General features: G+C 46.9%; 1 long non-coding RNA gene across 2 annotated transcripts in view; it reads left to right on the top strand.

Annotated features, from left to right (window-relative positions):
* Window positions 1–12,759, top strand: part of LOC140408992 (uncharacterized) — a 174,632-nt gene that overhangs the window by 36,077 nt on the left and 125,796 nt on the right. The gene's annotated exons all lie outside the window — the stretch shown is intronic.

Here is a 12,759-nt window from a genome sequence, read left to right as displayed (position 1 = left end):
ACAAATGGAACATGAAAAATAATTAAAGCGGCTGGAATACGAGAGTGAGAGAGAGGAAAAAGAAAGAGAAAGAGAGAGAGAGGAAAAAGAAAGAGAGAGAGAGAAAAAAGAAAAGGAGAGAGAAGAAAGGAGAAAAGAAAGAATCGCCCTAGCAGAACAAAAAGAAAAAGAAAGAGAAATACAGATCAGGGGAAAAGATAAAGAGAGGGAGTTTGAACTTCAGAAAATGGCCATGAAACATGACAATCAGTTAAAATTGGCAGACGTAAAGGGAAACGTACAGTTGGATGATAGTAATGAGGATAGTGAGAAAGAGCGTCATAGTCGAAGGCTTGGTGGGAATCTATTTAAATATGTCCAAGCATTGCCAAGGTTTGACGAGAAGGAAGTGGGAGCCTTTTTCATTTCATTTGAGAAGGTAGCTAAACAAATGAAATGGCCACAGGACCTGTGGGTGTTACTGATTCAAATAAAGCTGGTAGGTAGAGCTAGTGAAGTGTTTGAATCACTACCGGAGGAGGTATCTGGAACGTATGAGGAGGTGAAGAAATCCATCTTAAATGCATATGAGCTAGTGCCTGAAGCTTACAGACAAAGGTTTAGAAATTTAAGGAAAGAATTTGGTCAAACATACATGGAGTTTGAAAGGCTCAAACAAAGTAATTTTGATAGGTGGATAAGGGCTTTGAAAATAGGCCAAACGTATGAAGCTCTCAGAGAAATTATACTTTTAGAGGAGTTTAAAAATTCAATTCCTGATTTAGTGAGAACTCATGTGGAAGAACAGAGGGTTAAAACTGCATGATTAACAGCGGAAATGGCAGATGATTATGAATTAGTTCATGAATGAAAGATTGGTTTCCGACATCAGTTTCAGCAGGTGAGGGCTAGAAACTGGGGACATGAGAAATACTCAAGTGTTAAAGGTAAAGGTGATCTGATGGGAGACAATAAAGAGAGAGTACCTCAGCTTAAAAAAGAAATCCAGGAGGGTGGAAAAGAAATGAAAAGTTTCAAATGTTTTCACTGTAATCAACTAGGCCATGTAAAGTTACAGTGTCGGTGGTTGAAGAAAAGCACTGGGAAGGCTGATGAGGTAAAACAGGATAAGACAGTGGGGTTTGTTAGAGTGGGAAAGGAAAGCCCAAGGGAAGCGAAGGAGGTGCAAACGATTGTACAGCCTGGTCAAGAAGTAATCGTTAAGAAGGTGCCAGATGTCTTTCAATGAATTTCCTTGTGTGGGTAAAGTTTACTCATGTGTATCAGGAGGAGCAGGTAAAGAAGTCACAATTTTAAGAGATACAGGGGCTAGTCAATCTTTAATGGTAAGAGATGAGGAATTATGTAGTTTGGGAAGAATGTTGCCAGAAAAGGTGGTGCTATGTGGAATTCAGGGTGAGAGGAGTAGCGTTCCATTATATAAGGTAAGGTTGGAAAGTCCAGTGAAGAGTGGTGATGTGGTAGTAGGAGGAAGAGATAATCTATCTTGTCCAGGAATACAGTTTGTCTTGGGTAATGATATAGCAGGATCGCAGGTGGGAGTGATGCCTACTGTGGTTGATAAGCCAGTGGAAAATCAGTCAACTGAAGTGTTGAAGGACGATTATCCTGGGATTTTTCTGGATTGTGTAGTAACAAGGTCGCAAAGTTACAGGTTAAGACAAGAGGAGAAATCAAAGAGTGAAGATGAAGTTGTTGAAGTGCAATTATCAGAAACGATTTTTCATTAGATGGTTGAAAAAGAACAAGAACAGATGGAGGATGAGGCGGATATTTTTAGTTCAGGAAAATTGGCGGAGTTACAACAGAAAGATGTAGAAATAAAACGGATATATCAGAAAGCATATACGGAAGAGGAATCTGAGAGTATACCGGAGTGTTATTACCGTAAAAATGATGTCTTGATGAGAAAATGGAGACCTGTACATATGCAGACGGATGAAAAGTGGGCAGAAGTTCATCAAGTAGTATTGCCAGTAGGGTATAGAAAGGAGGTGTTGCGAGTTGCACATGAGGTACCAGTGGGAGGTCATTTGGGAATAAGGAAAACTCAAGCTAAAATCCAGAAACATTTTTATTGGCCTGGACTACATAAAGATGTAGTTAAATTTTGTCAATCATGTCACACATGTCAAGTGATAGGGAAACCTCAAGCAGTGATAAAACCAGCGCCCTTAATATCCATTCCAGCATTTGAGGTACCTTTTACAAGGGTCCTAATCGATTGTATGGACCGCTTCCTAAAGCAAAAAGTGGGAATCAGTATCTTTTGACTGTAATGGATGTGTCTACTAGGTTTCCAGAGGCCATTCCAGTACGTAATATTACAGCCAAAAGGATTGTGGAGGAGTTACTTAAATTCTTCACTCGATATGGACTACCCACAGAAATTCAATCGGATCAAGGATCGAATTTTACTTCAAAGTTATTCAAAAAAGGTATGGATAGCTTAGGACAAAACAATTTAATTCAACTGCGTACCATCCAGAAACACAGGGAGCGTTAGAAAGGTGGCATCAGACATTAAAGACAATGTTGAGGGCGTATTGTCAAGATTATCCAGAGGATTGGGATAAAGGAATTCCATTCGTATTGTTTGCAATTAGGGATGCACCTAATGAGTCTACCAAATTTCGTCCTTTTGAACTAATGTTTGGTCAAGAGGTAAGAGGACCACTTAAATTGATTAAGGAAAAATTGGTGGGTGAGAAATCGGAAATTACACTTTGGATTACGTGTCAAATTTTAGGGAACGATTAAATAGAGCCGGTGAATTGGCGAGACAACATTTGAAAGTTGCACAAAATGTGATGAAACGGGTAGTGGACAAGAAATCCAAAGTTCGAAGTTTTCCCAGTGGGGATAAAGTTTTAGTGTTGTTACCAGTGGTAGGGGAGCCTTTAAAAGCTAGGTTTTGTGGACCGTATCAGATTGAAAAGAAATTAAGTGAGATGAATTATGTGGTAAAAACACCAGATAGAAGGAAGACTCACCGAGTGTGTCATGTGAATATGCTTGAAAGGCACTTAGAAAGGGAAGTAGAGAAAAAGGAGGTTTTAATGATTCTAAGTCAAAGTGACAAACCAAATCCAGATGACTCTGAATTTGACATACCTCAAATTAAATTGGAAAATGGGGATGTTCTTAAAAATTGGGATGAATTGTTAAGTTACCTTCCAGAGGAAAAACAAACTGACCTGAAAGAGTTATTGATATCACATGGGCAAGTTTGTAGAGATAAATTGGGAAGTACTAAAATGGCTATACATGATGTAGATGTGGGAAATGCTGTTCCTATCGAACAACATCCATATCGACTTAATCCTTCAAAATTGGCACAGGTTAACAGAGAGATTGAGAGTATGCTGAAGAATGGCGTAATTGAAGTGGGTTGCAGCCAATGGAGCTCACCCACAGTGATGGTACCTAAACCAGACGGCACCCAACGGTTGTGTGTGGACTATGGAAAGTTGAATGCAGTTACAAGAACGGACTCTTATCCTATCCCACGTTTGGAGGATTGCATTGAGAAAGTGGGACAATCTGCTTTTATTTCCAACTTCCAGACATGGAAAGAACATTTAAACCAGCGTATGGAGTTCTTTGATCGACTTCAGGTGGCGGGTTTGGTGATGAACCTCGCCGAAAGTGAATTTGGAGAAGCCCAAATTACTTTCCTTGAGGAGTTTCCGATACCCTCAAGACGAAGGGAAATAATGCGATTCCTTAACATGAATGAATTTGATCGAACTTTTGTGCAAAGGTTTTGTGGCATGATTACTCCACTGATGGACTTGATAAAGAAACCTAAAAAATTTCAATGGACAGCTGACTTTCAACAGGCATTTGACTGCCTGAAAGCTGTGATCACCAATGTTCCTGTATTGGCGAATTGCAAGGGGCTCTGTGGTCAGATTGAACTAAATTATCTGATTCTGAAGAGAATTGCCAAGGAGTAGAGGAATGGATGGATCGTGCAGAGACTTTGTTCAAAGAGACTGTCAATCAAGAAGGATTTCGGTTGGAGGAAGAAGAACAAAGAAAAATGGACTATATTATTATACTGTTTGCATGTGTTGTTTTTTTTTAAAAAACAAAATGGTATATTTACTGTGTACATTTCTTAGTGGATAGTGCAAAAGTGAAAAATGAAACCATCTTGAAGTTGATGGTTTCTTTTTTTTTCTTGGGGGGAGGTGTCATGTGAGAGTACTTTTAAGACATGGATGTTTAAGCAATGTACCTTTAAGAAAACAGTGATGTCAGAGAGTGGGTGGGGCTGAGGTCAGGTCAGCCATTTTGCAGTTTAATTTTGCAGGTTTTTAGTTTCAGTTTAAAAAACAGTGTGTATGTGTGTTTCCAGAGAGCTACAAGTTTTGAAAAGAGCTGAGTGGGTGTCTGTGTTTTGCAGTGAACTGGATATCTGCCATGAAAGATGATCTCTGGATCATTTGGGTGATTTAAACATATAATAGTGAAGCCTTGAACCGGATGTGATTTTGTTTAAAGGTGTTAAGTCTGTTGGAAGTTTGAAGGAACATTTTAAGGAATTATTTACTGTTGCAATATTTTCTGAGTTATCTTTGAAGTAAGGGGTGTGAAGAGACCCAATGTTTATTTAAGATGTTAAGTTGAGCTCATGGAATAAACAGTGTTTTGTGTTTAAAAACCCACATGTCCATAATTGTAATCCCACACCTAGGGAAAAGCCGTGTGCTAGGAAAAGCAACAGATCCATTAAAGGGAGAGGTCGGTTGAACTCCATGATACATTTTGGGGTTCTGAAACGCCTCGCCCATAACATTAGTTAAAGATTATTGTTGGAAGTAAAATAAATCATTTGTTTCTTGCAGTTGGCTTCCTTGATCATTAAAAATACCAATATCTGCCTATAGTGTAAATGGAATGTTCGGGCTATGTGCAGAACCAACCATAGGATTCCTATAATGCAGAAGGGAGCCATTCGGCCCATTCGAATCTGCACCGACTGTCAGAAAGAGTACCCGACCTAGGCCCACTCCTCCACTCTATCCCTGCATTCCACCTAACCTGCACATCTTTGGACCGTGGGAGGAAACCGGAGCACCCGAGGAAACCCATGCAGACATGGGGAGAAAGCGCAAACTCCACACAGTCACCCAAGTATGGAATTGAACCCGGGTCCCTGGTGCTGTGAGGCAGCAGTACTAACCACTGTACCACCGTGTCACCCCAGAATACAAAGTTATCTTTTCATTAGTCCACAAATGAAATATCGGACATTAAACAGAATAAAAATCTAATATATAATGTGAAAATCCATTTCAATCTGTAATCATTGGTCTCTGTGCTAGGCAGTGGTGTCAAAGAAAAGAGAATTGTGATTCGCAATGACACATTAATTGATTTTTTTTTAAATTTAGGGATCCAATTCTTTTGTTTCCAATTAAGGGGCAATTTAGTGTGGCTAATTCACCTGCCCTGCACATCGTTTTGGCTTGTGGGGGTGAGGCACACCCAGACACGGGGAGAATGTGCAAACTCCACATGGACTGTGACCTGGGGCCACAATTGAACCCGGGTCTTCAGTGCCGTGAGGCAGCAGTGCTAATCACTGTGCGACCATGATGTCCTTTTGATAAATCATTTCAGTCTGCCTAATCTCAATTAACCAAAATCATACCTCCTTAGTAAAAATAAAAACATCCAACTGCTTCAGTTCTGACACATGTTGCACAGGAGAAAGCAGCCAAATTGATTAGTATGACATCCACCATCATTTAAAGATGGCGCCACGATCTCTGTGGAGCCAAGCCTTGCCAGCTCTATCAGGCCCCGCCCCATGCCGGCGTACACCATACCCTCAGAAATTCTGGTCTGAAAGCACGACTGTGCATTTGAAGAGATAAACGTCAGAGCCCGACACTCCGACAAATTGTGGGAAAATTCTGCTCAATGGTGCAAGTTCTAAAGAGGAGTCTCAGATATTCAGAGGAGATGTAAGAGGATTTACATATTGGGATAAAGACTTGGGTGGAGCTGTAGAATAAAGGGTCAACGTCAGGAGCCCCTGACACTCATGATGTAACCATGATGCAATGCTGCATGACTCAGAGACTGAGAACTGGAGGGATGCAGCAGTAGAGACACATGTAGAGTATTGAGATGTGTACAGATCTGTAAATAAGCAAAACTGGTTTTCACGAATAACAATCTATGGTAGCATTCTTCGGGTAACAGGTAAACCTTGAAGAAACCCCCAAAAGACCCCAGCCCCAACATGAAACAGTTCTGAGAACCTCAACTGAGTTCATGGAGAATCATAGAATTTACAGTGCAGAAGGAGGCCATTTGGACTGCATCGAGTCTGCACCGGCCCTTACAAAGATCACCCTACTCAAGGTATCTACCCTATCCCCATAACCCAGCAACCCCCACTGAATCTTTTAGGACACTAAGGGCAATTTAGCATGGCCAATCCACCTAACCCGCACATCTTTGGACTGTGGGAGAAAACCTGAGCACCCGGAGGAAACCCACGCAGACACAGGGAGAACATGCGGACTCCGTACAGACAGTGACCCAAGTCGGGAATCGAACCTGGGACCCTGGAGCTGTGAAGCAATTGTGCTAACCACTATGAACAAAGAACAAAGAACAAAGAAATGTACAGCACAGGAACAGGCCCTTCGGCCCTCCAAGCCCGTGCCGACCATACTGCCCGACTAAACTACAATCTTCTACACTTCCTGGGTCCGTATCCTTCTATTCCCATCCTATTCATATATTTGTCAAGATGCCCCTTAAATGTCCCTATCGTCCCTGCCTCCACTACCTCCTCCGGTAGTGAGTTCCAGGCACCCACTACCCTCTGCGTAAAAAACTTGCCTCGTACATCTACTCTAAACTTTGCCCCTCTCACCTTAAACCTATGCCCCCTAGTAATTGACCCCTCTACCCTGGGGAAAAGCCTCTGACTATCCACTCTGTCAATGCCCCTCATAATTTTGTATACCTCTATCAGGTCGCCCCTCAACCTCCTTCGTTCCAGTGAGAACTATGCTACCGTGCTGCTCTGGGTGTGCCCTGAGTTTGGGTGAAGTCCCTCAGTAATATCTTGTGGATCCAAATGACAATCTTTAAGAACCCAAGAGTGCGCTGATAACCATTCCTTAATTCCCGTACCAGCCTCCCCGAACAGGCGCCGGAATGTGGCGACTAGGGGCTTTTCACAGTAACTTCATTTGAAGCCTACTCGTGACAATAAGCGATTTTCATTTCATTTCATTTCAGTTCTCTTTCTCTCCTATTTCTTTCAACACTGAGCAATGGGAATACATCAAAATGGTTTACAGTATCACTCGAGAGCAGGACACGATCATCAAGAAGGCATTTGCATGCAAATAACACTTTTTTATACTCAGTCTATTAGTTTTCAACATTCACTGTACAGCCAAGCAATGAAAGAAAATATACTCGGTGTTAAAAGTACTGATGACAAATACGGCTTCTTTGCTCCGGCTTGGTGACAGAGCAATAAACAAGTCAGTTCATAATTCTTTTACTGAGAGTGCTGGAGATAATAAATCCTAATTTTCTGCCAAAAGAGCTCACCGGTATTAAAATGATGACCTGATATGATAACCTTTACTCATGCAAGTCAAAAGTGCTGTCAATTGCCCAAATGAGTGGCTGGAGAGCTATTTGACATCACAGCCCCACAGCTCTTGTTCTTAGTGTTGTATTGAGGTGAACCAAGAATAACTGCATGGAACGTTCGATGTCAATATCAGAGACAATTTCAAACTCAAATGTAAAACAATAAGGGTTTGCTCATATTTCAGTCCATAGAAAATATGGTATTCCTGGTTCCTATTAATAGCTCATATTACTCATACACTGGCATTGAAATGTATTCAAACATTTGGAGCGAGGCAGGGACTTCATTTATGAAGATAGATTGGAGAATTTTCGACTGTCTTCCTTGGAGGAAAGAAGGCTGAGAGGAGATTTGATAAAGGTGTTCAAAATCATGAGATGCCTGGACAGCGTAGATAGAGAAAAACTGTTCCCCCTCGAGGACGCACAGAGAATGAGAGGAGACATGATTTAAAGCACTTGGTATAAGAAGCACAAACAACATCAGCAAAAAAGAGTTTCACACAGCAAGTGGTTAAAGTCTGGATGGTACCGCCTGGAGCTAGTTCAATTGCAGCCTTCAAATGGGAATTGGGCAATTATCTAAAAAGGAAGAATGTGCAGGGTTATGGGAGAAGGCAGGAGAATGGTCCATTTGGAGAGCTGTTTCAGATGCAATGGACGAAATGGCCTCCTTCTGTACTGTAACATTTCTATGGATGTTCCTGTATCACCAACAATATGAGACCGACCACCTGCCATCTGACTAGAGAGGATGAAAAAACTTCCATTTATCTGATGCCTTTTACAACTTTAAGTCCAAAAAACTGTTCAGCAGATTAAGTATCCTTGGAGTGTACTCACTGTTGCAATGTAGAAAACGCAGCAACCAATTGTGCACAGTGATGCACGATCAATTGAACAAAGACTAGAGTTGGATACAACTGAGGCTTTATTGCTCTGAGGTGTGTGGCCTCCCACAGCAGCTGGTGAAATGGCTGCTGAATGGAGGACAAGCATATTTATAGTCCGCCTACTGGGTGGAGCCAGCAGGCAGGGACTACCGGCGAACCTGTAGTACAGGTCCTACCTTACATCACCTAATATAGGTGCAACAGTGGTTTAGCACATTCACCCCCTGTAGTCCGGCAGGGGTGGTGGAGAACTATATACAGCAATGAATCCATATTTTCAGTATTTGAGCAGAAAAAAAATGTCTTTTGAAGTCCGGCGGACCAGTTGGAGGTTTAACCGGTCCGGTGCCTTGATGTTCCGCTGGGAGCGACGTAGTGGTGGCGGCAATGTCAATGCTGACCCGATGTTCGGTGACACCGGGAGCGTGCCGAAATCCTCTTCATTCTCGGGCGTGGGCAGGGAAAGAACGGATGGTCCTGGTGGGGTTAATGCTGGGAGCACCGGGGGAGGGGAGGGTAGCGCCGGGCCGGAGAGGTGTGTGTGTGGGGAACCTGCTGGTGCCAGGTCCCTGAGTGAGACAGTATCCTGGCGGCATACTGGGGGTTTGCATGGAGCAATTGCACCCTCTCCACCAACGGGTCCGCCTTGTGGAGTCGGACGTGCCTACGGTGCAGGACTGGTCCTCGAGCCGCGAGCCAAGTCGGGGGCGACACCCCGGATGTGGACTTCCTGGGGAAGGCAAAAAGACGTTCATGGGGTGTGTTGTTAGTGGCGGTGCACAGCAGTGACCGAATGGAGTGGAGTACATCAGGGAGGACCTCCTGCAAGCGAGAGGCTGGGAGGCTCCTGGACCGTAGGGCCAGTTGGATGGCCCTCAACACCATCCCGTTCTTCCTCTCTACCTGCCCGTTTTCCCGGGGGTATAGCTGGTCGTCCTGCTGGAGGCGATACCCCTACTGAGCAAGAACTGACGCAGCTCATCGGTCATGAATGAGGATCACCTGTCACTGTGGATGTAGGCAGGGAAACCGAACAGAGCGAAGATAGTGTTTAGGGCTTTGATGACAGTGGCAGATGTCATATTGGGGCATGGGATGGCGAAGGGGAATCTGGAGTACTCATCGACCACACTGAGGATATACGTGTTTCGGTCGGTGGACGGGAGGGGCCCTTTGAAATCCACACTGAGGCATTCAAAGGGGCGGGAGGCCTTCACCAGGCGCGCACGGTCCGGCCGGTAGAAGGGTGGCTTGCACTCTGCACAGACCTGGCAGTCCCTGGTGATTGTCCGTACTTCCCCGACGGAGTAGGGCTGATTGCGAGCCTTGACAAAATGATACAACCGTGTGACCCCTGGGTGACAAAGGCTGTCGTGCAGGGCCCGGAGTCAGTCTACTTGTGCACTGGCACATGTACCTCGGGATAGGGTGTCTGGGGGCTCGTTGAGTTTGCCGGGACGATACAAAATCTCGTAATTATAGATGGAGAGCTCGATCCTATACCTCAAGATTTTATCGTTTTTTATCTTGCCCCGCTGTGTGTTATTGAACATGAAGGCTACCGACCGTTGGTCAGTGAAGAGAGTGAATCTCCTGCCGGCCAGGTAATGCCTCCAATGCCGCACAGCCTCAACAATAGCTTGGGCCTCTTTTTCGATGGATGATTGCCAAATTTCTGAGGCATGAAGTGTGCGGGAGAAGAATGCCACGGGTCTGCCTGCCTGATTGAGGGTGGCCGCTAGGGCGACGCCCGATGCGTCGCTCTCTACTTGAAACGGCAGTGTCTTGTCTACTGCGTGCATCCCGGCCTTGGCGATATCGGCTCTGATACGGGCAAAGACCTGTTGTGCCTCAGCCGCCAGGGGAAAGTGTGTGGACTGTATGAGTGGGCGGGCCTTGTCCGCATAGTTTGGGACCCACTGGGCGTAGTATGAGAAGAACCCCAGGCAGAGTTTGAGGGCCTTGGAGCAGTGGGGAAGGGGGAGCTCCATGAGGGGCCGCATGCGGTCGGGGTCGGGCACCAGAACTCCGTTCTGGACCACATAGCCAAGTATGGCTAAGCGGGTCGTGCTGAACACGCACTTCTCCTTGTTGTAGGGGAGGTTCAGGAGAGTGGCGATGTGGAGAAATTTGGCAAGGTTGGCACCGTGATCCTGCTGGTCTTGGCCGCAGATGGTGACGTTATCTAGGTACAGGAAGGTGGCCCGCAACCCGTACCGGTCGACCATTCGGTCCATTTCCCTTTGGAAGACCGAGATCCCGTTAGTGACGCCAAAGGGAACCCTGAGGAAGTGATGGAGGCGACCGTCCGCCACGAAAGCAGTGTATGGACAGTCCGATTTACGAATGGGGAGCTGGTGGTAGGCGGATTTGAGGTCTACCGTTGAGAAGACCCGGTACTGTGCAATCTGATTGACCATATCAGATATGCGTGGGAGGGGGGTACGCGTCGAGCTGCGTGTACCGATTGATGGTCTGGCTGTAGTCCACGACCATTCTGTGTTTCTCCCCAGTTTTAACGACTACCACTTGGGCTCTCCAGGGGCTGTTGCTGGCCTCGATGATGCCTTCCCGAAGCAGCCGCTGGACCTTGGACCTGATGAAGGTCCTGCCCTGGGTGCTGTACCATCTGCTCCTGGTGGCGACGGGTTTGCAATCTGGGGTTAGATTTGCAAAGAGAGAAGGCGGATCGACCTTTAGGGTCACGAGGCCGCACACAGTGAGGGGTGGTAGGGGCCCGCCGAATTTGAGGGTTAGGCTCTGGAGATTGCACAGGAAGTCCAGGCCCAGTAGTAGAGCAGCGCAGAGGTTAGGGAGGACGTAGAGGCGGAAGCCGCTGAATTCTACGCCCCGGACCATGAGTGTGACCGTACAGTACCCCTGGATCACGACGGAATGGGATCCGGAGGCCAGGGAGATTCTTTGGTTGGCGGGGTGTGTCCCGAGGGAGCAGCGCCTTACCGTATTCGGGTGTATGAAGCTTTCGGTGCTCCCGGAGTCCAGCAGGCAAGAGGTCACATGCCCGCTGATTTTCACGCTGGTCAATGCGGTGGCCAGGTTGTGCGGACGAGACTGGTCGATCGGCACTGAGGCGAGTCATGGTCGGTCGTTGCTGCTGTCGGGTGATGGGAGCCTGGGCAGCCCAGGTCCTGGAATGCTGTCGGTATCCATGCCCCGTGGTGGAGACAAGATGGCGGCGCCTGAAGATCCTGCGGGGGACAACATGGCCCATGGGCCGCACGTTGCGGTGGTTGGACAACATGGCGGCGCCCATGGGCCGCACGTGGACTGAGGGGGGGAGATGGCGGCGCCCACTGGCCACGTGCGGCCCCGGGAGGTGAAAATGGCGGCGCCCACTGGCCGCGCGTGGTCCGGGGAGATGAAGATGGCGGCGCCCATCGTGTGTAGACTAGGGGGGTGGGGGCGATAGCGGCGACTGCGTGGGTCTGGCACACCGCGGCAAAGTGCACCTTTTTGCTGTAAGCCTTGCAAAGGGCCGCGCGGGCCGGCCAGCGTTGGCGAGGGTGTTTCTGCTGGCCGCAGAAGTAACATCGGGGAACTCTGGGGTGCGCGGGCTGGCGTGTGGCGCAGGCGTACTGGCTGGCTAAGGCCCCCGCTTGGGCGGCCGTCTATGGGGTCCACGATGCGTAGGAGGGGTGGGCCACGCAGCTGACTGGGGTAGGCCTGACTGTTGCGTCAGGCGACTGTCATAGAGAGCGTTAGCTTCTTTGTCTCAGCTAGATCGAGTGTGGCCCCTTCTAACAGTCTTTGGCATATGAGGTCCGACCCAATCCCCGTAACGAACGCCTCCCGCATAAGGAGGTTTGAATGTTCAGTGGCCGTAACGGCCTGACAGTCACAGTCCCAGACGAATGGGATCAGGGCCCGCCAGAAGTCTTCTATGGACTCACCAGGGAGTTGAGAGCGAGTGGCGAGTACGTGCCTGGCGAAGAGCGCGTTCGTCTTCTGTGCGTAGTTTTCTTTGAGAAGCGCCATGGCTTCGGCGTAGTTCGGGGCGTCCTGGATCAGCGGAAACACGTTGGAGCTCAACCTTGAGTACAGGATCTGTATCTTCTGTGCCTCTGGAACAGGGGTGGTCACTGAGCTAATGTACGCCTTGAAGCAAGCTAGCCAGTGATTGAAGTCCTTTTTGGCGTCACTTGATTGCGGATCCAGCTGCAGGCGATCTGGCTTGATATGAAGATCCACCTTTTAGAAAATCTTAGGG

This window comes from Scyliorhinus torazame, chromosome 1 (genome assembly GCF_047496885.1).
Source record: "Scyliorhinus torazame isolate Kashiwa2021f chromosome 1, sScyTor2.1, whole genome shotgun sequence".
Lineage (NCBI taxonomy): Eukaryota > Metazoa > Chordata > Chondrichthyes > Carcharhiniformes > Scyliorhinidae > Scyliorhinus > Scyliorhinus torazame.
Note: the sequence above shows the minus strand (reverse complement) of the source record. Positions and strands in the feature narration are given on the sequence as shown.